Genomic DNA, 25,492 nt, shown 5'->3' on the forward strand with positions numbered 1-25,492 from the left:
TAAGACTCATTTTCACGTTCTCGATTCGATAACTGTTTTTTTTCACTTTAATCATATGTGATTAAATATATTTAATCAGATGTGATTATATGTTTCTAATCATATATGAATTTATTTGGAAAATGAATCTTGTCTATATAAATCATATGTGATTAGATACAGACAATTACATGTAATTATATACACAATAACAAATATTGAACTAAGAACACGAAGAAAAAAAATCTTTATCTTAATTAATCATATATGATTAAATACATATAATCACGTGTGATTATATGAATCTAAGCACATATGATTTATTTGGACATAATTCATTTTTGTTTTGTGAATTAAATAGTTTTTATCATGTATTTGTCACATGGGATTATATGTATAATCATATGTGATTAAGTACACGAGCACAACTATTGAATCGAAAAGGAAAAAATGAATCTTGTCCACCTCAAATTAAATTTGATTAAATACATATAATCACATGTTATTAAATACACAAAAGCAATTATTCAATCGAAACCGCAAAATAAATATTGTCTACATAAATCATATCTAATTAAATACATATAATCACATGTTATTCATATGCATCCAATCATGTCTGATTTATGTGGATGAGATTCATTATCACATTCTCGATTTAGTAATTTTTGGTTGTCCACTGTAATTATATGTGATTAAATACACATAATCATGTGTGATTATATGCATCTAATCACATATGATTTATATAGACAAAAATAATGATGTCTATATAAATCATATGTGATTAGATACATATAATCATATATGATTATATACACAAGAATAACTATTGAATTGAGAACACTAAGACAAATATTGTCCACATATATCATATGTGATTAAATGCAAATAATCACATGTGATTATATGTATCTAATCACATAGAATTTATATGGAAAATATTCAATTTCGCATTCTCGTTTCAGTTGTTGTTATATTGTGTTTAATTACATGAGATTATATGTATCTAATCAAATATGATTTATATGGACAAATATTCATTTTCGCATTCTCATTCAATAATTGTTCTTGTACATTTAGTCACATATGATTTTTGTACACAATATTCATTTTCGCTTTTTTGATTCAATAGTTTTTCTTTTTCCACATTAATCATATGTGATTAATACATACAATCACATGTGATTAAATACATAAGAAAAAATACTGAATCAAAAATGTGAAAACAAATATTATCAATAAAAATCATATGTGACTTGATACATATAACCACATGCGATTAATTACATGATTACATCTATTGAATTGAGAAAGAAATAATGAATCATGTCCACAAAAATTATATGTGCTTAGGTATATATAATCACATGTGATTATATGTATTTAATCATATATGATTTATGTGGAAACTATTCATTTTTGTGTTCTTAATTAAATAGTTGGTCTAGTGTATTTAATCACATTCGATTTATGTGAAAAAGATTTGTTTTAATATCCTTGAGTCAATAAATCATATATGATGAAATATATATATATATATATATATATATATATATATATATATATATATATATATATATAATCACATGTAATTATATACATGAGATCTATTGAATCAAGAACATTAAAACTAATTTATGTCCACATTAATTATATCTGATTAAATACTTATAATCACATGTGATTAAGTATATGAGAAAAATTATTGAATCGAAAACTCAAAAATGAGCATTGTTAATATAAATCATATATGATATGATACATATAATCACATGTGATTATATGTATCTAATCTCATATGATTAAAGTTGACTAAAAATAATTATTGAATCAAGAACGTAATAATGATATTTATGATTATATATATCTAATCACATTTGATTAAATATATCTAATCACATTTGATTTTATGTATCTAATCACATGATTTGTAAGGAAAAAAAGAATGTTGTCCATATAAATCGTATGCGATTAAATACAAATAATCACATGTGAATATATACAGATAATCATGGTTTGTGGTGGTGTGTAGTGATTTTTGGTGGTGGTAGGTAGTAGGTGGTGTTGGTGGTGAAGGGTAGTGGGGGTGATATTTAGGGTGGTGATTATAGTTGGTGGTAGGTGGCGGCGACGAGAGATAGTGATGGGTGGTAGAGATGGGTGAAGGTGATAGGTGGTGGTTTTGGTGGGTGGTGGTTGGTGGTAAGGGTGGTGATGGTATATGGTGGTTTTGGTGGGTGATGGATGGGGTACTGGTTGCGGGTGGTGGTGGTGTGTAGTGATGTTTAGTGGTGGTAGGTAGTAGGTTTTGATGGTAGTGAAAGGTTATGGAGGTGACATGTAGGGTCGTGATTAAAATGAGTGGCAGGTGGCGGTGTCAAGCAATGGTGATGGGTGGTAGAGATGGGTAAAGGTGATAGGTGGTGGTGGGTGGTAGTTGGTAGTGAGGGTGGTAATGGTGTATGTTTGTTTTGGTGGGTAATGGGTGGGGTGGTGGTGGCAAGTGTTTATGATGGGTGGTGAAGGCGGGTGGTGGTGATGGCTAGTGGTCGGTAGATGTTGGTGTTCGGTGGTGATGTTTGTGGTGGATGTGGGTGGTGGTGATGGGTGGTCGAGGCGGGTGGTAGGTGGTGGTTAGTGGTAATGGTGGGTGGTGATGATAGGTGGGTGGTGGTTAGTGGTGATGGGTGGTGGAGGTGGGTGGTGGTGATGGGTGGTGGGTGGTGGTTGGTGGTAATGACAGGTGGTGGTCATAATAGTGAGTAGTGGGTGGGTGGTAGTGATGAATGATAGAGGTGGGAGGGTGGTGTTTTTGGTGGGTAGTGGTGGGGGCGATGGTGGCGGGTGGTGATGGCAGGTGGTGGTGATGGGTAGTGGTGGTCAGTGGTGATGGATGGTGGTGGTGGTGAGTGGTGGTGATGGGTGGTGGGTAGTGGTTAGCCGTAGTGGCGGTTGGTGGTCATAATGATAGGTAGTGGCTAGGTGGTAGTCATAGGTGGTAAAGGTGGTGAGTGGTGGTTGTAGTGGGTGGTGGTGATGATGGTGGGTGGTGTGTCTGGTGATGGTGTCGAGTGGTGTTATTCGGTAGTGATGGGTGGTGGTTGTAGTGGGTTATGGAGATGATGGTGGGTGGTAGGTAAGGGTGAAGGTGGCTAGTGGTGGTGGTTGGTGGTGATGGGTGGTGGTGGTGGGTGGTGGTAGTGGTAGGTGGTGGTCATGTGATGGGTTTTGAGCATATCTACATTCCTATGTGATCATGCAACCCTAATTGTTTTGGATCTAAGTTTTTCTCTATTGAACATAAAAATATGAACACCAAAGCAATAACCCTAGATCTAGCATATACAATTCAAAATTCATATATAATATTAGGGTTTGATCATTACCTCACTTGTTATGTACTAGTAACAAGAACCACCTTGACTCTTGAAAGCTTAGTTCCCCAAGTGTTGCACCTCTAATAGAGTCACAAACACCCAATGCAAAAGATGACTTGGAGAGAGGTGGAAAATCGGCTAGGGTTCTTCCAAAGACAAAGGTTAGCCGAAAATCCAAGGAGAAACCCTCCTTATATACTTGTGGTATTAGAGTTTTCAAGTAGAACCCCTAATTTCCTTACTTAGGGCCAAAGAAAATCATGGACACCCCGTTAGAAGCCCTTGGACAAAATCTACAAGGCCTGCCTATACAATTTCGTCCACTGCTATCCAAAAGGTCCAAGAGCCCAGTTTCACAACTATCAATGATTTGTAAAACAACCCATCACTTTATTAATTAGTTCCTTTAATCCCAAAAATAATTCTAGATTAATTACTGATTAATTACCAATTTATAATATGATTTGCAAATAATATTTTAAACTTGTAATATATTACTAAAATCATTTTAACCACCAGTTTATTATTCCAAATAACAAATTCAACTCTCTCTCCTCTAGTCATCCTGTCAAGTTGTATGAGTGAAGGCAACCCAAAAGGACCATGCTACAAATGAATTCAAATACATACCAATTATAGTTATGGGCTTAGACACCTAACCCAACAGTATCCCACTTGGATATGTCTAATAACTATTATTGCAAGTATGACTTCATAATTTGACTAGCAATTGTATCTTTCAAAAGCCGCTATCGAACTCTAATCTTATCAGTAACACGTCCTTTAAATAAGGGATCAAATATTCCCGTGTTCTACAAGATATCGTATGGACATGAGGCATGGATTATAATCATTCTCCCTGTCCAAGGTTTGTTTCCCGACTTCAGATTTATGACGACTGACTCAGACTACAATTGAACACATCAACTTAGTCCAGGCTTAGCCAAGCACTTAGGGTGTCATAACTAAAGCATCGAGGGGCCCACATATATCACTTTTATGCCATTTAAGGTAAAAGGAACGGACAAACTTCGAATCATATGCTTGTACTATTTACTTATCAAATCACACACAACAATACGTTTTATAATATCAAGTTACTGATGCGTTTACATATCATCAATTCACAACTGACTCGTAGACAACAACTATATGTCTCCGTTTCAAGAATATAAGATATTATCGTCTCACAATCACTCGTGATAGAACCTATGAAGTGATTGAAATGAGTGTGGGTTTAATCCAATACTCAAATTCCTATTTCAAGAGTACTCATGAACACTTCAGCAAACATTTGCTACGTCTGAGCACGTAGACATTCTACAGTCGGATTCATGATAGTCTTAATTCACTACTTACTTCCAAAGTATGATCGACTATGGATATCTGAATAATCTTATTATTTGGGAAGTAAAACCATGTGAAGTGAAGCACAAGAATAACCTAATCCAATTTGGCCTCAAAACTTTTGAATATAAATAAAACACTTATTATTTAATCACCATATTAATTAGACCTTACTCATTGTATAATGTTTCGATCAATCAACTAAATACTTGAATTAAAACAATAGTCATCCCATGCTCCAAGCATGCACATTATGTTTATTATTGGTCCCTCCTTTGTGAAATAGATCAATTGAACACATTTCCAATGATGCTCATTTCATAATTTCCCAATCCATATTTTTAGTGTAAGAATACCAAATTCCTACCATTACTAGAATCTTGTTGGATTTAAACTTTCAAGCAATGTTCATTTTGTAATATAAGACACCAAAGTCGCAGAGACTTGGCCAAAGATATTACAAAGCATTCCATTTATATTGTTACAAGAAAAATCCCCGGAAATGAAGTCTCACATTCAAGGTACATTCCTTGAACATCCTTCTTACATAAAGGTTTCTAACTCACACATAGATTCTTAATATCCAACTCCCATTATGGAAACATTTCCATAATTGTCATATAACTATCAATTCTGAATAGAACCCTATCTATTTAGAATTGTATCAGTATGGTCAATCTATTACTATACTTCCAACTGTCCATAAGCAACCAATCTTCAGTAAACCTCAGATTTTCCTTGACAGTAGTTTGATATATTAGTCATATACGGTTCTGGTCCCTTTTCCTTTTCAATGTGCTAGGAATTTGGAAAAATCATAACATGCAAATATTATAGCATATGAAATCGATCCTATACCCGAAGCATATGGGATACGATTCATAATGTCTAACATAAAGACATGATACTAGACCAGTCGCTTGCTACAAATTTTCCATATATAGAATTTCCTATGTTGAAACATTTCAACATGACATTCATATACGTTCATGGCTAAGTTCTATTAAAATTTCAATCTAAAGCTTTTAGAATCGAAATTAAGTATTAATTCCCTCTCCATTAAACCTTACTATAGCGAAACAATTTCCAAATTCTGCAACTTTGCAAATTTAGAACTTTGTTTCCTATAAATAGCATTGCTAAATTAAAACACTTAACATAATAATCATGCTCCCACTAGCATAACAATTATGTTCTTACCAACATTACAATTATGCTCCCACTAGAAATCAATACCTATTGACTTTCTTACCAAAGTTTGGATTTATGATACGTGGTGATTTTGATAAGTCTTTTCCTAGACATCTCAAGCTCATACACCATGCAATAGATAGCTTATGTGTGTGTCTAAACCTTTTCAGAACTTATAGCGATTAGTCCTAAATGTTCGAACTATTTTCCATTTCTTAGAATTCAAACTATGAAAATGGATGTCATAATCATACTCGAATTTGAGAACGCAATCATCACACCAGCTAACTCTAATCCTTTAAAATATACTAGTGAAAGCATTTCCTCACACCTATTTTCATGAAGTAGAGAGAAACCTATTGCCACTCAGATTTAATGGTGTATGTATTCCTATCCATTTGAACTTGTTATTTCCAACTACTATCATAAGATAAGGTTTATGACAAATTCAAAATCATATGGACTGAACTTGCTTATTCTTAATTTCATGTCATCCGGCAGCATAAGGGCCTACCATTGCTTCCAAGTTATTAAGCAGCTCACCCACACTGATCAGTGTACTTTCACTGATGAAGGTACTTTGCCTTAGGTAATCAAATTAAAAATCACAGAACTCACATTCATAGTTAACTTAATTGGAATGGGCACAAAAACAAGAATATGTCAACACAATAGGTTATCAACCTCAGGTCGTGTGCTAGTACTTACTAAAAAGTTTATTCTTGATTAGTTCTTGAAACTATTCAAGACCATTAAGACTCCTATTGGCCTCTTGACATATAAGATTCTCTATCAAGGAACATTCCTTGACAAACAAATATTCAAGAGTTAGCATGGGTTCTTACCAAGACAGCACTTCATATAATTGGTCTTAGTCAGTATTTGTTTTAGCCAAAACATCACAACTACCAATTTCAAATATGCAAGAATAAGAAACATTTATACTCCACATTTTCATGAGGTATTATAAACCTACTTAAGAGTAAGAAACATTTCTACTCCACATTTCATGAGGTGTTATAAACCTACTTATAACATGTTACTGAAGGTATAACTTGGAGGAACCAGAGTATAACTCTAAAACTTGATTTTGAAACGAAGTATGACATATGTTCTTGATTTAACCATTTCAACAATTCCCGATACCTCTTCTTAGTCATGTAGATGCACTACGGAGTCCCCAGAGGATCAATTGTGACGTGGTTACATAATCATTAAGATGATCATAAAATACGATACTAAAGTACTTCTTTTTTCCTTTCAGATTGGAAAAAAATTATCTTTCTGCCCAATTTGATTCTTCTTATTCGTTCTGCTATACATTGGAACTTTTTCAATGTATCAGAATTACACTTAAACTTGTAAGCATAACCATATTTACTTAACTATCAGTAAATCATGACGAATAGACTTATTGTCCTTCGTGGTGAATTTGACCAGTCCACATTAATTCGTACTAGATCCTTTTGGCCTTCACTTGACTCACATACATATGTGGACAAGGGATCAGTCCCAATTTCCCAATAATCAAGATTCTCATACATCACACAATTAAAATCATATGATTCCAAGTTTTTGTCTAGTTGAAACTTGGGTGATAAAAATCCTTCCTCACTTGGCAAATTTCGACATTACCACAAACGATATAACCAAGAATCAAATCCTCTTTCAACAATGCTAACAATAAATAATATAAACACCAATTTTCACAAATGTCATTGCAAGGATAGGTAAAATTAAAATAAAATCAAAAAGTTCATTTTATTAATAAAATGCCGAAAAACTTGTTCTTACAATGCAAATACAAATGAAAAAATATGTTTCTGAATATTCATAAGCAATCTATCATAACTTTTAAGTAGTAGCTCCAAAATTTGATCAATGAACCATGCGACCGAAATCCATTTCTTCATGATAAGACTCAGCTTACTTTTCCTTTAAGTTTCCTTTTTTTCTCTTAGATTCTGCAAAACATCAAAATGCAATCTTATCACATCATGTATTAAGAATCTATAAATAGGAACTTAATAGATTTAAATAGTGAATATACTTAAAGTAGAGCCACAAGTTTGACTTTACCATCTCTTAGATCTCTCAGGTATTCAGGGCAGCTTTACCTCTAATGCCTCATCTTTTGGCAGTAAAAACAAATGGACTTTTTAGGAGTGATACGTGGAACTATCTCATCCTTTCTATTACGGTGAAACTTTTCGACCTTTTCTAATTTCTCTCCCTTAGGAGAAGAAATCATTTCTAGACAATCGACGTTGTTATTACCTATGTCCATGGAAATTTGGGAAGTGGATCTTCCAATCAATTTTTCCTTACCAGTGCGCCAAATCATTGTTGATTCAGCAACAATTAGCAAATATGTCATACCAATAAGGGTCACGTCGTGGTCTGTCATATAGTAGTCCTTTGTGAATTGACTATACGAATTAGGAAGTGACTGAAGAACCAAGTCAACAGCCATCTTCATCAGGAAAACAACACCCAACATTTCTAGTCTGTTAATGTGCAGCTTCATCTTCCGAACGTGTGCACACATAGGACTTCCATCTTGATGCTTTCTTTCCAATAGGGCTTGAGTGACCTAGAACTTGTCAAGTCGATGAAAACGTGGGTTAGGGAGAATCACGGGAGGAGGTGGAGGAAGAGAAGAATGACTTCCAGTTCCACCGATGCACGAAGAAGGGATTGATCTTTCACCTTGATCGACACATGGAATATCACTTTGAAGAGGAAAACCTTTTCTAAAGGATTGAAGAAAGTCATAGTTGTCAGAACTAGACATCTATGAAAAGGGAGAAATTCAAGTTAGTTGATACAATCCTTAATATAACACCCAAATGAAATATTAAGGCTACGACCTAACATAATAGTTTACAATTCAGAAGAGGGATGTCGTAATCTAATTGCAAATTATTTGAAGGTAGGTAAATGATAATTTACCAATTCCACCACGAAAATGAAATTTTAATGAATTAGATTTTTAAATGAAATTCCTAGATTTTTTGAGATTCATTGAAATTTTCAATAGCATGATTAATCTCGATTATGCCCTTCAAGTTTGTAACTGGGATACCAAGGGTCACAAACAAGGTGTGAATAATAATGCAAATTAGCTTTGTACTCTTGATATCATTTATCATCTAATCAATGTGTCGGTTAACCACACACGCTGCATCGATCAACGATAATTTCCAAGGTACCCATCATCGCCCTTCATTGGTCCTAAATTAGTGTGTCGGTTAACCACACATGCTCCACTAACGACCAATAAGGTGTAATGTGCAATTTCATGGGTTAGCATCAAATTCACATTTTCCTAAAGTAACTAAGATTGGGAATCTATAAAAGCATTTATTTACTTTATAATTCATTATACTATTAATGAGGATTTAGTGTCCTATCCTACCCATTCAGATAATGACCTACCACTAGTCAAGAGTGCGGTGGGTAAGAGTGGATACCTAATGATGGTCATTTTATAGGCCGCTTCCTTAAACACCCATTATATACTAGCATCGTGAAGGATGCCTACTAACGTTAAAACTGACTTTTACTTATACATACATACATACATACATACATATATATATATATATATATATATATATATTGTAATAATGTGAATTTTCAAATAACATAAAATCTTATTCAATATTCTCAAATCTAAAATTTAACAAATGCCATCATGATAAAACATATCCCAAGATCATAAAATAAATCTTCTGCTAGTGTGTACGGATCATGTCGGCACCTTTGGTGATCATCGCTGGTACCTGAAACACATAACACATAACACTGTGAGCACAAATGCTTAATGAGTTCCCCAAAATACCACATATAACACATACGCCACTCAAGTCCATAACTCTATGGGATCTTCCGATCCATGTGTCTCAGGGGACTTTCGTCCCAACTCTGGTAGACCTTCCGACCCTACCCGTATGACCTTTTAGTGCTCATCATCTTGACCTTCCGGTCCATACATTGTTGACCTTCCGGTCCATATCATGGTACTCATAACATAGAATAACACATACATATCACATAGAAACACATATCACATACTCCGCATAGCATATATGACCTTCCGGTCACACATAATTACCACTCTAGATAACGTATAGTGAGAAGACTCACCTTTCATGATGTCTAGTAAACCTTCTGGCTTGGTAACCTTGATCGAGCCTTCGCCTAACACATAAGGAAAACATCTCTAATTAATATTTCCTCTTGACCTCATCTCTATAGAATGGGTAGAAGACCATTCTACCCCTTCCTGACCTCTCTTGAATCAATATAACCAAAACCCTAAGGTCAACTGAAGTCAACTCTAGTTAATGGTCAAACTTTGACCAGACTCGTCGAGTGCACTCAGGTGACTCAACGAGTCCATGCTTGTCCTCTGAATCCTCCTAAGGTCTCACCCGACTCGTCGATTTAACCTTTCACTCGATGGGTTACCACTAGTCACAAATCGCAGGGCAACCTGACTCGACTCATCGGGCCCTCTTATGGACTCGACAAGTTTCCTCCATGGCCACACTTAAATGAACTTCTGAGGTCAGATCTGTTTCCCCAACATATAGATCTGACCTTCTAACACCCAATAGTCACGTAAAGGTCCATATTTATACACATGCAACACACATATAGCTATATATGGTGAAAAAGTTGTAAAAATGGCATCATAGATTCATAACTCCAATGGAACTGTATAAAGCTGGAAGATTGGGACTCTCTGGACCTCTAAAGGTCCATAGCTAATACTTATTCCACATTGGGACCTCATATCCACCATATACTATCCAAGAAAGGGTAAAGAAAACCCTAGATTCAAAGATTCTTCACAAAATAGAAGAAAGGGTCGAATTACTACCTCATAATAGAGATCCCTGCTTCAATGTCTCAGAATGACATCCTCCTTTGGTCCTTCTAGCTGAATCCCTTCTCTTCATTTGCGAAATCACACCAAAATACTTGATTTCATCATAAGAACTATCCCTTAGCTCCAATGGCGGTTTAGGGTTTCTCATAGGAGATATGAGGCGCATCCAAGGTCATAAGTTCCTTTAAATAGGCTCCAACCCAAGAACTTAGGGTTTTCTCTGCCCAGCACCTACTCGGCGAGTCCATACTTGGACTCGTCGAGTCCTCTCATTAAATACCCGCAATCAACTCGACGTGACTTGGCGAGTTAGACTCTCGACTCGTCGAGTCCCTTCTAAATCCTCAAAATCTGAAACACAAACTAACATACCCGAAATCCCGGATGTTACATATATATAATTAAACTTTTAATCTTATATAGTATAAGGGTGTATTTCAAACTTTTAAAATACTAGGTGGTTTAATCCTATAATAAATTAAACGTTTAATTCAATTAAATTTAAACCATATTATGGATATATTAATACTCTTTTAATTAAACACTTAATTAATCTTATTAATAAAATCAATGAGGGTGTATTTAAACTATTCAAAATACGAGGGTTTAACTATTTAAAATTTTAAAATCAAAACTTTTATTTCAAATTTAAACTAGAAAACCAAAATGGTGCAATTTGAAATTATTTAAAATTACTAGGTTAAATCTATGAATCAAAATAATATTATATTATCCAAATTTAACCAAATCTTTAATTTTGATAAGGATATAATGATACCAATCTGAAAAATCGATTTTAGGCAATAAAAACGAATTATGGTAGTTATCCAAATCAAAATCTGATCTGAAAATCGAATTTTTAGGTAACTGACTAGGCAACTCGTCGAGTTCATCATGCACTCGCCGAGTTCATGTGTCAGACAACCAAAAATCGATTTTCAATCACTTTGGACAGTTCACTCTTGCATCAATTCAATTGAAAAACATCCTAGGCTCTAATACAATTGATGGATTTTGAGCATATCTACATTCACATGTGATCATGCAACCCTAATTGCTTTCGATATAAGCTTTTATCTATTGAACATACAAATATGAACACCAAAGTAATAACCCAAGATCTAGCATATATAATTCGAAATTCATATATAATATTAGGATTTGATCATTACATTACTTGTTATGTAGCAATAACAAGAACCACCTTGACTCTTGAAAGCTTAGTTCCCCAAGTGTTGCATCTTCAATGGAGTCACAAACACCCAATACAAAAGATGACTTGGAGAGAGGTAGAAAAATGACTAGGGTTCTTCCAAAGACAAAGGTTGGCCAAAAATCCAAGGAAAAACCCTCCTTATGTACTTGTGGTGTTACGGTTTTCAAGTGGAAACGCTAATTTCCTTGCTTAGGGCCAAAGCAACTCATGGATACCCATTAGAAGCCCTTGGACGGAATCTATAAGGCCTCCCTATATAATTTCCATCCACTACTATCAAAAAGGTCCAAGAGCCCACTTTCACAACTATCAATGATTTGTAAAACAAACCTTCACTTTATTAATTAGTTCCTTTAATCCCAAAATTAATTTTATATTAATTTCTGATTAATTACCAATTAATAATATGATTTCCAAATAATAAATTAAACTTGTAATATGTTAATAAAATCATTTTAATCACCAATTTATTATTCCAAATAATAAATTCAACTCTCTCGCTAGTAGTCATCCTGTCAAGTTGAATGAATGAAGGCAACCTGAAAGGACCATGCTACAAATCAAATCAAGTACATACCAATTATAGTTCCTGGCTTAGAAAGCTAATCCAACATCATGGTGGTAGGTGGGTGGTAGTGATGGGTGGTGGAGGTGGATAGCGGTGGAGGTGTGGTGGTGGCGGGTGGTGAGTAGGGTTGGTTGTGGCGGGTGATGATGGTGGTGGTGGATGATGGTCGTCACTGGATATGGTGGATGGTGGTGATGATGTTAGTTGGTGGGTGGGGTGGTGATGATGAGTGGTGGAGGTGGGTGGCGGTGACAGGTAGTGGTGGTGGTAGATGGTATTGTTTTGGTGGTGAGTGGTGTTGGTTAGTGGGTTTTTTTATAATTTGTTTTACTTATGTTTTGGTTATATTAATATTATATGATGAGTTTAATTTTAAAAAATTGTGTGGTTAAATTTTGTTCTCAAATGTTCTTGCAATAAGAAATGTTCTCGATTGAACGCTTCCATATATATATATATATATATATATATATATATATATATATATATATATATATATATATATATATATATATATATATATATATATATATATATATATATATATGTATATATATATATATATATATATATATATATATATATATGAGAAGGGATTTTAAATGATTTGAAATCTGCTTATGTATGGTGATAATCATGTCAGAAAAAGTAGTCGGGTTTCTCGTAACCCCCCAAACTAATCATCATGATGCTTATTTGATTTAAGAAAATAACCATTAAGAAAAACATTGACAAGTAAATGTTAAACCTATGATAATATCAGCGTATGACTTTGTAGTGGAAACTGTTTCTAAGAGACCATGTTGTTTTAACACCTTTTAATAAAGAAGGATGGGTGGTGACATTTCCAATCTATGATGATAATATAGAGGGTTAGGGATACCAAGTGCATGATATGTCTCACTTCACTATGGTTTAATAGCAAGATCATGGACACTAGTGAATGAGGTTGATGACCCTTTTTCATTTAAGACCAGACAAGTTTCTCTCAATAGATAGATAGTTTTGTCATTAAGCCATAAGTTTATGCTCAATGTTCCAGAGGAACATAAGACTTTATACATACATCAACATGTTTCTAGTGACAATGTTTGGATAGAGACAATTAATAATTAAATGAACACCCATGCCAGATATATATATATATATATATATATATATATATATATATATATATATATATATATATATATATATATATATATAGGGACCAGGTTATCTCACCCTGAGTGTTAAACCTTGCTAGACAATCAGTGTGTATCGGTGACTCAATGTAATCTCAACATCTGGTCTTAAAGATGAGATACTTGGAGAGATTTACTCACATATGACAGCATGCTTATATGGACAATAATGTAAAGGAAGTTAAAATCTAAATCTTGATAAGATTATCGTTGAATCATAATAATTACTTAATATATATTGTTAGAGATAATCCTCCTTGAAAAGAGAAGTAGATGATGATGTGAAGTTCGCACAACACTCTTTTCAAAGTAATAAATTATGTCTCGTTAATACCAAAATGATTCAACTTGCTTTTGTTGTAAAAGAATGCATTAAGTTCTAATAATATTGCAACCATCTTTGTTATTTGAGAGAGATAGTGTTTCAAGTGGGAGACAAAGTAGAAGCGGTGATGCATGAACTAGGATATAAGGAATCTTATTACTCTAGAGTGGTGACAAGGATCGAAGAAGAGAGTTGTGTGATTGAATTTGATAACCTCATAAACACAAATAGGGCGATATGGAAACAAGTAACACATCTTAAAGAACTAAGTCCATACTCATCAATGGTAGTAGTCAATTTAAAAGAAAAAGATGTAGTGGATACGAGCTATAACAATGGGTGGATGTTAAGAAGCTTATGATGCAACAAACCACTTCACGGTTTTTATCAGAAGGATCTTTGAGTGCATAAGGACAGCATAAATGTTTTTCAAGGGCATTGGTTGTAACTAAAATAAAGTATGTAATATATATATATATATATATATATATATATATATATATATATATATATATATGAAAATTTATGAATGAAAAACTTGTTTTTGGATTTTGTTTTTTTATTTCAATTGAAGCTATTAAAACTATTGAAGAAACATAGAAAATAGTCTTTAAGAAAACTCACAAATAACGATACACATTGTAATTTAAAAGAAGGAAACCTTATAACATTGAAATCATTTAGTGTTTACATCTTTATCCCAGGAGGATAGAGGAAGACAGACTTTAATAACCATTGTTCAACCGACTTCAATTAGTGTCCTATTTATGCGTTCAATGATAATGTTTTCTTAGGAGTACGAGCAGCAGAGAAATTCTAAGCAATTTCCTTTTCATCACAAAATTCCTCCAATATATGATTTCTAAACTCAGTGCCATGGTAACTTCTAAGCTGCTTAAGTTTTAGATCAAACTGTATCTCACATTGTTTGACTAAAGAGATTATTTCATCAACGACATCATTCTTCTTAGGAACACTACCCATGTAAAGCATGCATACTTGTAAAAACTAATGAATGAGTATCTTTTACCAGCACGATATGCAACGGGAATAGGACCAAACAAGTTCATAACTAGGAGACTAAATGGATTAGTGATGGATGAACACTGCTTTGGCTTGAAAGATGACTTGGTTTTCTTGCCTTTCTCAAAATTTGAACATAACTTGTCTTTAACAAATCTCATTTTAGGTTCCCTCACAATAACTGATTAGTTGCAATCTTATAAATGGTTTTGAAATTCAAGTGAAGGAGTATCTTGTGCCACACCTACATCAGATGAGATTGTAAATGAGAGAAAAAGAAACGCCTAAGTGAGTTATAAGTGGAAAACATATCCAGGATGTATATGTCGTTGCAACAATTAGCAGTGAGAATAATGACATTCTTTGAGTCGATCACTTTTCCTTACTTTTTACTGAAATTCAATTCATAAGCAGCATCACACAGGTGACTAATAAAGATGAGGTTATGCTTTAGATCCTTAACATATGAAACATTTAAAAAATACATTGACTTGCATTTGATGGTGCCATATGCCTTGGTGTAACCTTATCATTGTCTCCATCGGTGACTACAATGTCTTTTTCTTTAACATAATCTTCTAGGAGAAACTTGAATCATGTTATATGCCTAGAACATTCACTGTCAAGATACCAGATATGCTCTTGACCCCGCATCACTAATAAACAATTTAGAGCACTTTATGAACCCATTTTCAATGAGTTTATAATTGAGGATGTATCATTATTAAAAATTTCATAGCATTCAGTAAGGAGACAATTTAAGAAGTTACCATTTTAATCCATTTTTCATTTCAAATTAGGATATAATCAACTCTTTTTAAACCTTCCTCAAAAGTATACTTAACCGTTTCATGAGAAGGGTCACCTACTCTATAGCCCTTTCTAATACAAATTTGCTTTTCTTTTCAAAAATAGGTTTACTAGATTTGTTACACCTAGTTTTCCAAGCATGTGAAAAACTTTCATTTTCTTGAAATATTTTTTTTGTTCCTAGAAACATATGAATTACTATTAATGCTACTAGATAAGCTACGAGTGACATGACATCCTGATGAGGAACAATTTGAGTCAAGTGACACTAATTATACAATATATTAAAGTTATCAAGCCTTAGCAACAGTATTCTGTAGTCTTTTTTGTCAAATTAAGTCCTTCTACTATGTTGTACTTGCTGTTGGGGTTTGCCATATTTTTGTCCACCCTTAGCTACAGTAAAGTGGCTAAGGGATTGGCAGAATTAGTCCCTTTTCTTATACAAAGTTGTCAAATGTTTTAACTTTTCAAAAGGAGTCGAATGGTCAATGGTGGTCGTGGCCGGACAGTCTTACTCACAGATACGTTTCTGCTTCTTCTTCTCTACCGTTTTGTTCTCCAATCAAAGTGTTACAGATTATAATCTATCTCTCTCTCTCTCTCTCTCTCGATCAAAGACTATTCGGTACCTCCAACCGCTTTACAATTAGAGCATCGTCCCTCTTTCGTTTTTTTCTCTATTTCCACCCGATTGTTCACTTCTACATGTTCCTAATTTTCCAGATACCACCAACGGTGGAGCTTCTCTGAAGTCACCTTTTGACTAATGTGTTCAATCAGTCGGAATGAAAGGGAACCAGAGGCCACCTCCTTGCCGCCGATTGTGGTTGCACCGGAGAAATCGACTGACATGGTCGACTTCTACTACTATTGGAAGTCTCGAAGTCGGTGCCTCCATCGACCGCTACTGCATCTTCGTTCCATCCCCGGACCAACAACGAGAGCACCACTTTTGTCAGCAAACGAACCCTAAACCTTACTTCACATAAGAAATAGACCAGGTTTGTTTATTTTTCTTTACGTCTCTCACCACATTCCAACTTCACCATCGAGGAAGCACCTTTCAAGGAAATCTTACTGGCTACGGCCAAATCGATTCAGTCTCTGATTATACTCGATAGTTTACTTTTGAGTTGTTTGATTTTGAATCTCAGATAGAATCCAATTGCTTTATCTCCAAGAAGAATTAGACATTTGTCTTGTGTGTACGCTATTTAATTTCCGACTCTATTTTTACCCAAACCATTTCTAATTGGTGATTGCTATAATTAAAACACACCTCTCATTATATGCTTAGTTGTCAATTTTGATGTCTACTGTGTTGTAAACACAACTTATATTACTAGGTCATGAATGCACGCAATTGGAGGTTCCAGCTGCAATGAGCTTTGATTATTTGTGGAAGATATCATTAAAGATGCAGAGCATGGAAGCTAGGATTCCCATGCCAGTTGCACTGGCACAAGGTCATTGGAATTTACTATTTTGTAAATTTATTATAATTCAGTACGAATAATCAACAACTTTAAACTCTGTTAGTTTTCTATTCTTATTGCTTAGCTGTTAAACAATTTAATTATTTATGTTTTCTACTACTATTTGCACTAATCTTTTCAAATAAATACTTGATTTCGGATTTCAATTAAGCTACAGTTCCATTTCATGACTGAAAGTTGATACCGTTGAACTCCCACTCCTTTCGAAAAAGTTGGCAGGTTTGGAGATGCAGACCAACTACTCGATCAAATGCTTGAAAGAACCGATATTTTATTCCATGATCTACAAATAGTATGTAAACTTTCCTGTAATCTTCTTTTTTCCTCCAATTGTGTTCCAACTGAGATGAATATTCTTGATTGATTATATATACTTACTTACATATATTACATATTGTAGGTGTAAATTTGATATCTCATGTCCTAAAGGTGTTTTGTATACAAACCATTGCTTACTCGATTCCTTCAGGTTTCCCTTTCACTTTCATAACTTTCAAATAGTTTTTTGCACTTATTCTGATGATTATTCACATATTGATATGCATCATGTAATGGTATTTCATATGCTTTAGTTTCAGTATAAATTTTTTGGTTGGATTGGCTTTTATTGTTTTAATAAATAATTCAGGGGTGTTTTTCAAACACTTTAAATAGTTGGTTACCCGTTTATGACATTAACCCCGAATATTAATCAGTCATTTAATTTTTTTTACATATGGGATATCACACGGAACGAATTATTTATGGAGTTGCAACACCACGAAAAATGTGTGTGGTGAGTTGACTTTTCAACTACGAAACCGGCAATGATAGCGAGCGGGAGTGACGACGGATCTTTAAAGCTTTGGAATATCAATCAGATAATTCAACTTTGAAAAGTAAACGTAATGTAGATATATTTAAATGTACATAAGTGAAAAAAATAAAAAATTCATGTAATAAGTTGATTTTCCTTGCATTGGTTGTTTATGCAGGGGGTAGAGTGTGGGGACCATTAAAACGAAGATGATAGTTTCTTGTGTTCAGTTTCCAACTGATTCAGTGAGTAGTTTAGCATTTCGTTCAGCTGATCATAGGATTTATTACTAAGATTTGAGGGATCCAGGTAGGACACATTTTACGTTAGTTGGACACAACAAAATCGTTAGTTATGTGAAATTTGTAGATTACATGACTTCTGTATCATCATCTACTCATAACACAATCAAGCTTTGGGATTTATCAGACTGCACTTCTCTTGATTCCCTCATTGAGTCGTTCACAAGACGTATGAATGTAAAGGTATGATATTTTTATTCGTTAATACAAGAATAACTTTTACATTAATGGCACTTGAGTGTACATGTTTTTTTTTTTTGAAAATTCATTCCAAAAAGTTTTCTTTTGCAAATTTTGTTCTTATTTTGAAGTTCCCTAATGACTTTGGTTCCTATGTCATATGAGTTAACAGCCTAACTGTTAAATTTATTTCATTACTGTCCTTTTCAGATTTTATACAAGAGCAAAATTGCCATTTAAAAATAAATTAAGCGGCCATGCTAACTACAACATAAATAAAAATGCATATGCACCTCTATATGAAAGCATTAGGAATGGAAAACTTGAGAATAAATACTAAACTTGATAGAGAAAAGGTTTTGGGACCAAAATTGCAAAAGTAGTGTGATATGTATTATTTTTTTCAGAACTTTGTTGGATTATCGGTGTCTGATGGTTACATTACCACTGGTTCAGAAACAAATTAGTTACTACATTACGACTATTTGATATAGAACTTTGTTGGATTATCGGTGTCTGATACCGTATTACATTACGATTATTTACAATTTTGTTGTTTGTTAGATTTTTAGAGAATTGAATTGATTTATTTTTTTAAAAAAATAATAATAAAATGTTGATGTTGTAGAAGGTTGCATTTATTGTTAGATTTTCTCTAATATGTGGTATGCAAAAAATCTATTCCTTCCATATAAGTACATAATCTACGAATAAACCCCTCTATTTATTGTTTGTTACCAGTGTGAAGACAGCAAGGATCATAATTATTGATTTTGGGACAGCATGCATGGAAGATCTCATTGTTTACTCTTATATCTAGGTTTTTATAAAGCTCTCTGCTTAAATATTGACAGTTTGATAAACAAACTTCTAAATGCTTATCTTTTTTTTTTTGGCAAACATGAAAACTTTTTTGGTTTTAACATTTAACATATCATATGTGACATCAGGAATGGTGAAAAACATTAGGACACCTGCAAATATAATAATACTAACTAAGACTGCAGATGATGATGTTCCTATCACTCCAGATGAGGTTTGTCTATCCAATCCTTCTATCCTTCTCTATTTTGTATTACAAAGTTTAGTTGTTTGACCAAATGTCCAAACTACCCTTGAGTAAAGTATCGTGTACTTTATCTATCTTGCAGATTGCTCAAAGAAGAGTTGATGAGTGAAGCTGATTTTGATGAATCAAATAGAAAAGCAATGAGTTAGTTCTCGAGTATGGTCGGATTTTTTTTCCCTGATTCTTTATTTGCACAAAGATTTTTCAAATTTTGCTGTCTAAATAATAGATGGCTTGAAAATAAACAAATCAATGTAAGTACAGAGGTTTGATTCTTAATGGTTATTTATTTTTTGTTCTTCGATTTTTCGGAAACTTTTATCCTTAAATGCAATCCACTTTCACCTGTAAGTGCATTCCATTAATATAATCAACCAAAAACAAAACCCTTTCTAACCCATGCGAAGCATGGGCATCTTCCCTGGTTTAGATTTAGTTTTATATAATCATGGGTTGCACATTTAGGAAACTTATGAGGAACATTATTAATAACATAAATTTCACCATTTAAAATAGGGAATTTAATCAAAATATAATTGTTGGGTCTTGTTTACTCGCGATTAGGGTTGCAAAATTATATATATATATATATATATATATATATATATATATATATATTTTGAAAATTCTAAATTAAAAAAAAAACATTATTTTTTAATGTTTTTTTGTTAAAAGGATCTCTAAATACCATTCACAACAAATTTTTTTTATTTTTTTATATTGTGATATAATTTCTAAAAATGTATTGAATACGGTGATTGATATCACAAAAAAATAATATATTTTATAATTGACGATCATCATGAGATTAATGGCTATTTTAGTGAATATCAATTTTTTTTTGTGGTAAATCATTAAATAAAGAATGTAAATTTGTCATTTTCTTATACGTTTAGGTTTATTTGGTTAAAATATTTAATTTTCATTTAAAAGGCTAGCTAGGGAGCGTTCTCGTTGGACGAAGGCCCGACTTCGAAAGGGACCATGAGAGTTAGACAACAGTTAGTTAGAGCTATTCCCCGATCAACCAATGATTGGACAAAACCATTCAACACATTTGTAAGACAATATTATTCATCAGGATAAGCATAATAAACTTAAGTATGGGCCCTTATCCAACAACAAGTGCTTCATGTTCATTCTGAATCCCTTTTGACAACTTAGTTAATCCTTGAAAATTGGCATTCGCGTGTGGCATCGGACGGAAATTTGACCCCATGACAGGTGGTTGACTATAAATTTAGTTTATAATTTACTTCGAAAGGAATGGGGCATCTGTTTTCACCCAAGGGCTAAAAAAATTAAAACTAAAACGCCCTGGATGGAGATGTCGGACTCGCATGAGCGAGTTTAGTGTGTAACAAGGTAGGTTACATGAACAATTGATCTCAGTTAGTTTAGTGTGTCAACTCGGTTTTCTTTTCTCTTAGACCAGCCCAATTGATCTCAGTTAGTGAACAATGGTTCATTATTTTAGACTCACCGTTACAATCTCGTAAAAATGACAAAAAAAAAGATGTATCAGCTGTGATTGTCGCGTGTGCTCCACCTTATAGATCATCATCTAAAAGGAATATAGTGTTATCGATTTTTTGGGAAGAAACGATAATTCTTTGGACGAAAAATATTCGAATTTATACTTTTAATCGGATTAAAAGTATATCCAAATTAAATATAATTAATTAGGTGTGAACCCTATTTATTACATGGGTGTATTTAAAACAATTAAATATGTATAAACATTTGAGAAAATTTGAATTTATAAGAAAAATATTGAATTACTATAATTAAAGTGTTTTTTTTTCTCTTTTAAATTTAAACAAATCATATAGATAAAATAATCAAAGCATTTTTATTTTAAATACCCATGGCCACTTCCATCAGGAACATTTTGAATTTCTTTCTTTTCTAATGGCTCTCTTCCTACCGGAGTGGTTCATCGTCAAAAGAACAACAATGGCAAGCGGGGTGGAGGAATGGTCAACTCATCAGGCTCATGATCTGAAGACTACAGGTTCGAATCCTGTCCCCGGAGTACCAGAAGTAGCACCTCCAGGAATCTTAGTACCGAGAGAGCTTCCGTATGATTCTTTCAAGGAGAACTCACCCTCTCTCCTATAAATCTTGTTTACACGAGCTTTAGTAAGCCTATCCTATAACATCCTATCGCCTGAACTCTGAACGTTAGGGAAGAGAAGGGAGGATCACCTGAGCGAACTGACCGAAGGGACTTTACTTATCCGAACCGAACGATAGTTTCCCGAGGCGTTGGAAATCCAGACCGGCTGATTCTGGTGCTATTTAGCCCTTCGTTTCTTGAAGTTATAAGGAAAATCCATTAATGAAATGGATACGTATTTATTATTAAATTTAAATATCATATAAAATTTAATAAAATAAGAAAACCACAAAATTACATATGAAATAATTAATTCAAAATGAACATAAAATGAATGAGATTGTGACAAGTGGGAAAAAAAAAACATTTATTTATTAAAGAAGATTGGTTTAATTGATATATCTCCCATTTTTTTTAATTGTAATATGAGTTAAGCTCCTCACGTAAGTTCTTGTTTATTCATCTATATTTTGCTAGCCGTTTAGGAAAAAACATTCAACACCACCAATTTACTCCCATGTCGACCTCAAAAAAAAAAAAAAAAAAAAAAAAACACACAACCGAAAAACTCCTCAAAAGAAGATGCAGATGATGTAGAAGCTGAGATTGTCCGTTTGATCGATCAAAACCTCCCTTTGCTCACCAAATTTGTTGTAATAATTTTAATAACAACTATACAAGATTAACAAAATTGCTTTAAATCAATTCCCAAAAAATTCGTTATTAATTCACATTGAAAAAGAAAACAAAACCAAGAAGCAGACTAGGCACCAAAAAAACAAATAAGACATACTACACACTCCACTTACGAATTATATATGGTCCTATAGACTATAGTAGTCAATAATAACTTTTGATTAATTCCTTGCATATACAATCAATGCTTTGGCCTTCTTCATAAGCATATAAGCCTCAACAATCACATTAGAGGTCATCCGACGATAGTATAATCATCGTTTTACCAATAAGTTGCTCTATAAGGTGAGTCGATCATGCGCTAGGTTGGTTTGATTGGATCACTGATCATGACACATCAAAGCCTCTTGAAGATTATCAATTATGTAAAGATTCATCTTAATACATAAAAAGAATGGAATCGATATACCGATATACATATATATGTAGAAGAATAATTTAGAAGCATACACAAACATGATATACACTAACAGATTTCAATTCTTGAATATCAAGCTGAAAAGAAACCATTAATGGTTGCAAGCCCGATCTTAGATTTAGGCTCGTGAACCAACTTGTTCAGACGAGGCCTCTTCATCCACACTCCGGACACCACTGTTGATGAAGAAAGCAACTCAAGATCTTCATGATCACTTGACATCTTCTTCATCATCTTCTCGTATGCTTCCGCCATTAACATCGCTATGTCTGCCATTGTCTTAATGGTTTGATGTAAGGGGAAGGAATTGTCAGGCTTGCTTTTATAGGGTAGATAATCAAATAGGAGTATGGATATGGATGAGGATTCAGTTTTTCGGTGGATTTGTTTGACAGTGAAAAAGTGTTGTCGGTTACCGGATCCTTCACATAGGATTCTCGGTTCTTTCTTTTAACATTTATTTATTTGTTAGTTTTCACTAACTTTCGTTTTGTAAATTCTCGATCCATTCCCTAGGAAGTTTGAAGAGAAAATATTAACATTATAATATTTATAATAATTTGTCGTAAATAATTATATCAAAAGATAATATTAAATATAGGATAATATAATATAATGTTGATTTTATATTAATCATTGTTCTGTGAAGCAAAAGGAAAAGGACGGTGGATATGGATAAGGATGGCGGTTGGTGGTTTTATAAGTGATTTTGCTTTTCATAATTCCAATTGATTCTTCTGTTGTCCGATTTTAATGCGTGCACTCTCTAAAACTTTGTTTTCGGAATAAATATGTAAACAACTAAACATGTTTGTAGTTTTATGTTGGTTTCACTTTAATCAGCTGCTACCTTTATTTTTGCTCATATTGTATAAATTAGGGGTGATAATTTATGACACAACACGATAAAAATACACGATACGAAACAAAATTGGAACGAAACTGAAATTTAAATTCGTATTCGTGTTAATTATAAAAACACGATGTCGTGTCGTGTCGTGTTTGTGTTCAAAATTCAACACGAAATTGGCACGATTTAGCAGTTCTTTATCGTGTTTGTCTTGTTTTTTGTGTTATATTTGATAAAGTATTCATTAAATAACCTAGTTTTTAGTATATGATATATTTTTCGTGTCGTGTCATGTTTGTCGTTTTTTAATTCGTTCGTTTTCATGTTTGTTAAAAAAAACACGATATCGTTTCGTGTCGTGTTCATGTTACATAAAACCTTGTCGTGTCGTGTCGTATCAAACAGAAACACGAAACGATTGCACGATTTGTCACCCCTAGTATAAACTTGTGATTATTCTTTTATACTTAAAAATAAAAAAAAAATTAAAAATTAAAAAAAAAATAACTTTATAATTAAATCGAGATTCATCTTTCATTTTATTGCATACATTAGTATTTTTTTATATATATAAGAAAAATCAATGGGTTTATATAAATTGTGGTTCCCAAGAGGAATGTTTTCTCACATATAGTAATCGAAATTCTATGAGGCCAACTTTTTTTTTCATAGGGGGTGTATGAAGGGCTGTAAACGAACCAAACGAACACGAACAAGGTCTTGTTCATGTTCGTTCGTTTAAGTTAACCGAACAACAAACGAATACGAACGAATAAACGAACGAGATTTTCTTGTTCATGTTCGTTCGTTTAACAAATTACTTTGTTCATGTTCGTTCATTTATGTTCGTGAACATGCTAAACGAACATAAACGAACAAACATAAACGAACAAAGATTAAAAAACACAATTAAACATATATGAACATAAACGAACATATAATATAGCAATATAATAAAAAATAATTGAATATAGATGAATATAAATAAACTTAAACGAACGAACATAAACGAACGTAAATGAACATCGTAAACGAACGTTCACAAACATAAATGAACGAACGAGACCATTGTTCATGTTCGTTCATTTAACTAAACGAACGATAATTTTTGTTCATGTTCGTTCATTTATTAAATAAACGAACATAAACGAACTTCCCGCCGAACAGTTCACGAACGGTTCGCCGAACGTTCAGTTCGTTTACAGCCCTAGGTGTATCTGTAGCAAAAGAAGGGTATGCAACTGCATACCTTTAGGTAGCCTTTTTTTTATTTTTTTTATTATTTATTTGTTTTTTTTTTTTTTTGAAAAAAAAAATCATTTTGATCTCTTAGGCTAGCTAGTACGAAAGTCATTTTACGCGTTGGTACTTACGTGGCACATTCCTTCCACGTGTGAACACTGCCCCCAAAGGGCGTAGATGTCTTGTGAAGTGGTGCAGGTCACGAAAGATCACGAAGACATTGATTGGTTGGAAGACATCTTTTGTTATTGTTCTTGTTTTCTCTTCCTCACTCTCTCTACGAATGACCATTCCTCCTGTGGTATAATGGTGTTTGTGGAGTAAAGATGTGATGAGGTGGTGTGAAAACATGTTCGTACATATTGTAGACATACCTGATAGCCTTATGTGTGCGGGCATAA

General features: G+C 33.4%; 2 long non-coding RNA genes across 2 annotated transcripts; both read left to right on the forward strand.

The window, feature by feature from the left end:
* The first annotated feature begins 16,528 nt into the window (after positions 1 to 16,528).
* LOC145039109 (uncharacterized) lies at positions 16,529 to 17,713 on the forward strand. The gene is made up of 3 exons (XR_013679734.1): positions 16,529 to 16,924; positions 17,270 to 17,389; positions 17,632 to 17,713. It is a non-coding gene; the product is annotated as an uncharacterized LOC145039109 (long non-coding RNA).
* Positions 17,714 to 18,390: 677 nt separating this feature from the next.
* LOC145039110 (uncharacterized) lies at positions 18,391 to 19,950 on the forward strand. The gene is made up of 4 exons (XR_013679735.1): positions 18,391 to 18,460; positions 19,439 to 19,517; positions 19,648 to 19,733; positions 19,849 to 19,950. It is a non-coding gene; the product is annotated as an uncharacterized LOC145039110 (long non-coding RNA).
* Positions 19,951 to 25,492: the final 5,542 nt, after the last annotated feature.

Source organism: Lactuca saligna, chromosome 4 (genome assembly GCF_052625555.1).
Source record: "Lactuca saligna cultivar CGN05327 chromosome 4, ASM5262555v1, whole genome shotgun sequence".
NCBI classification, from domain to species: Eukaryota; Viridiplantae; Streptophyta; class Magnoliopsida; order Asterales; family Asteraceae; genus Lactuca; species Lactuca saligna.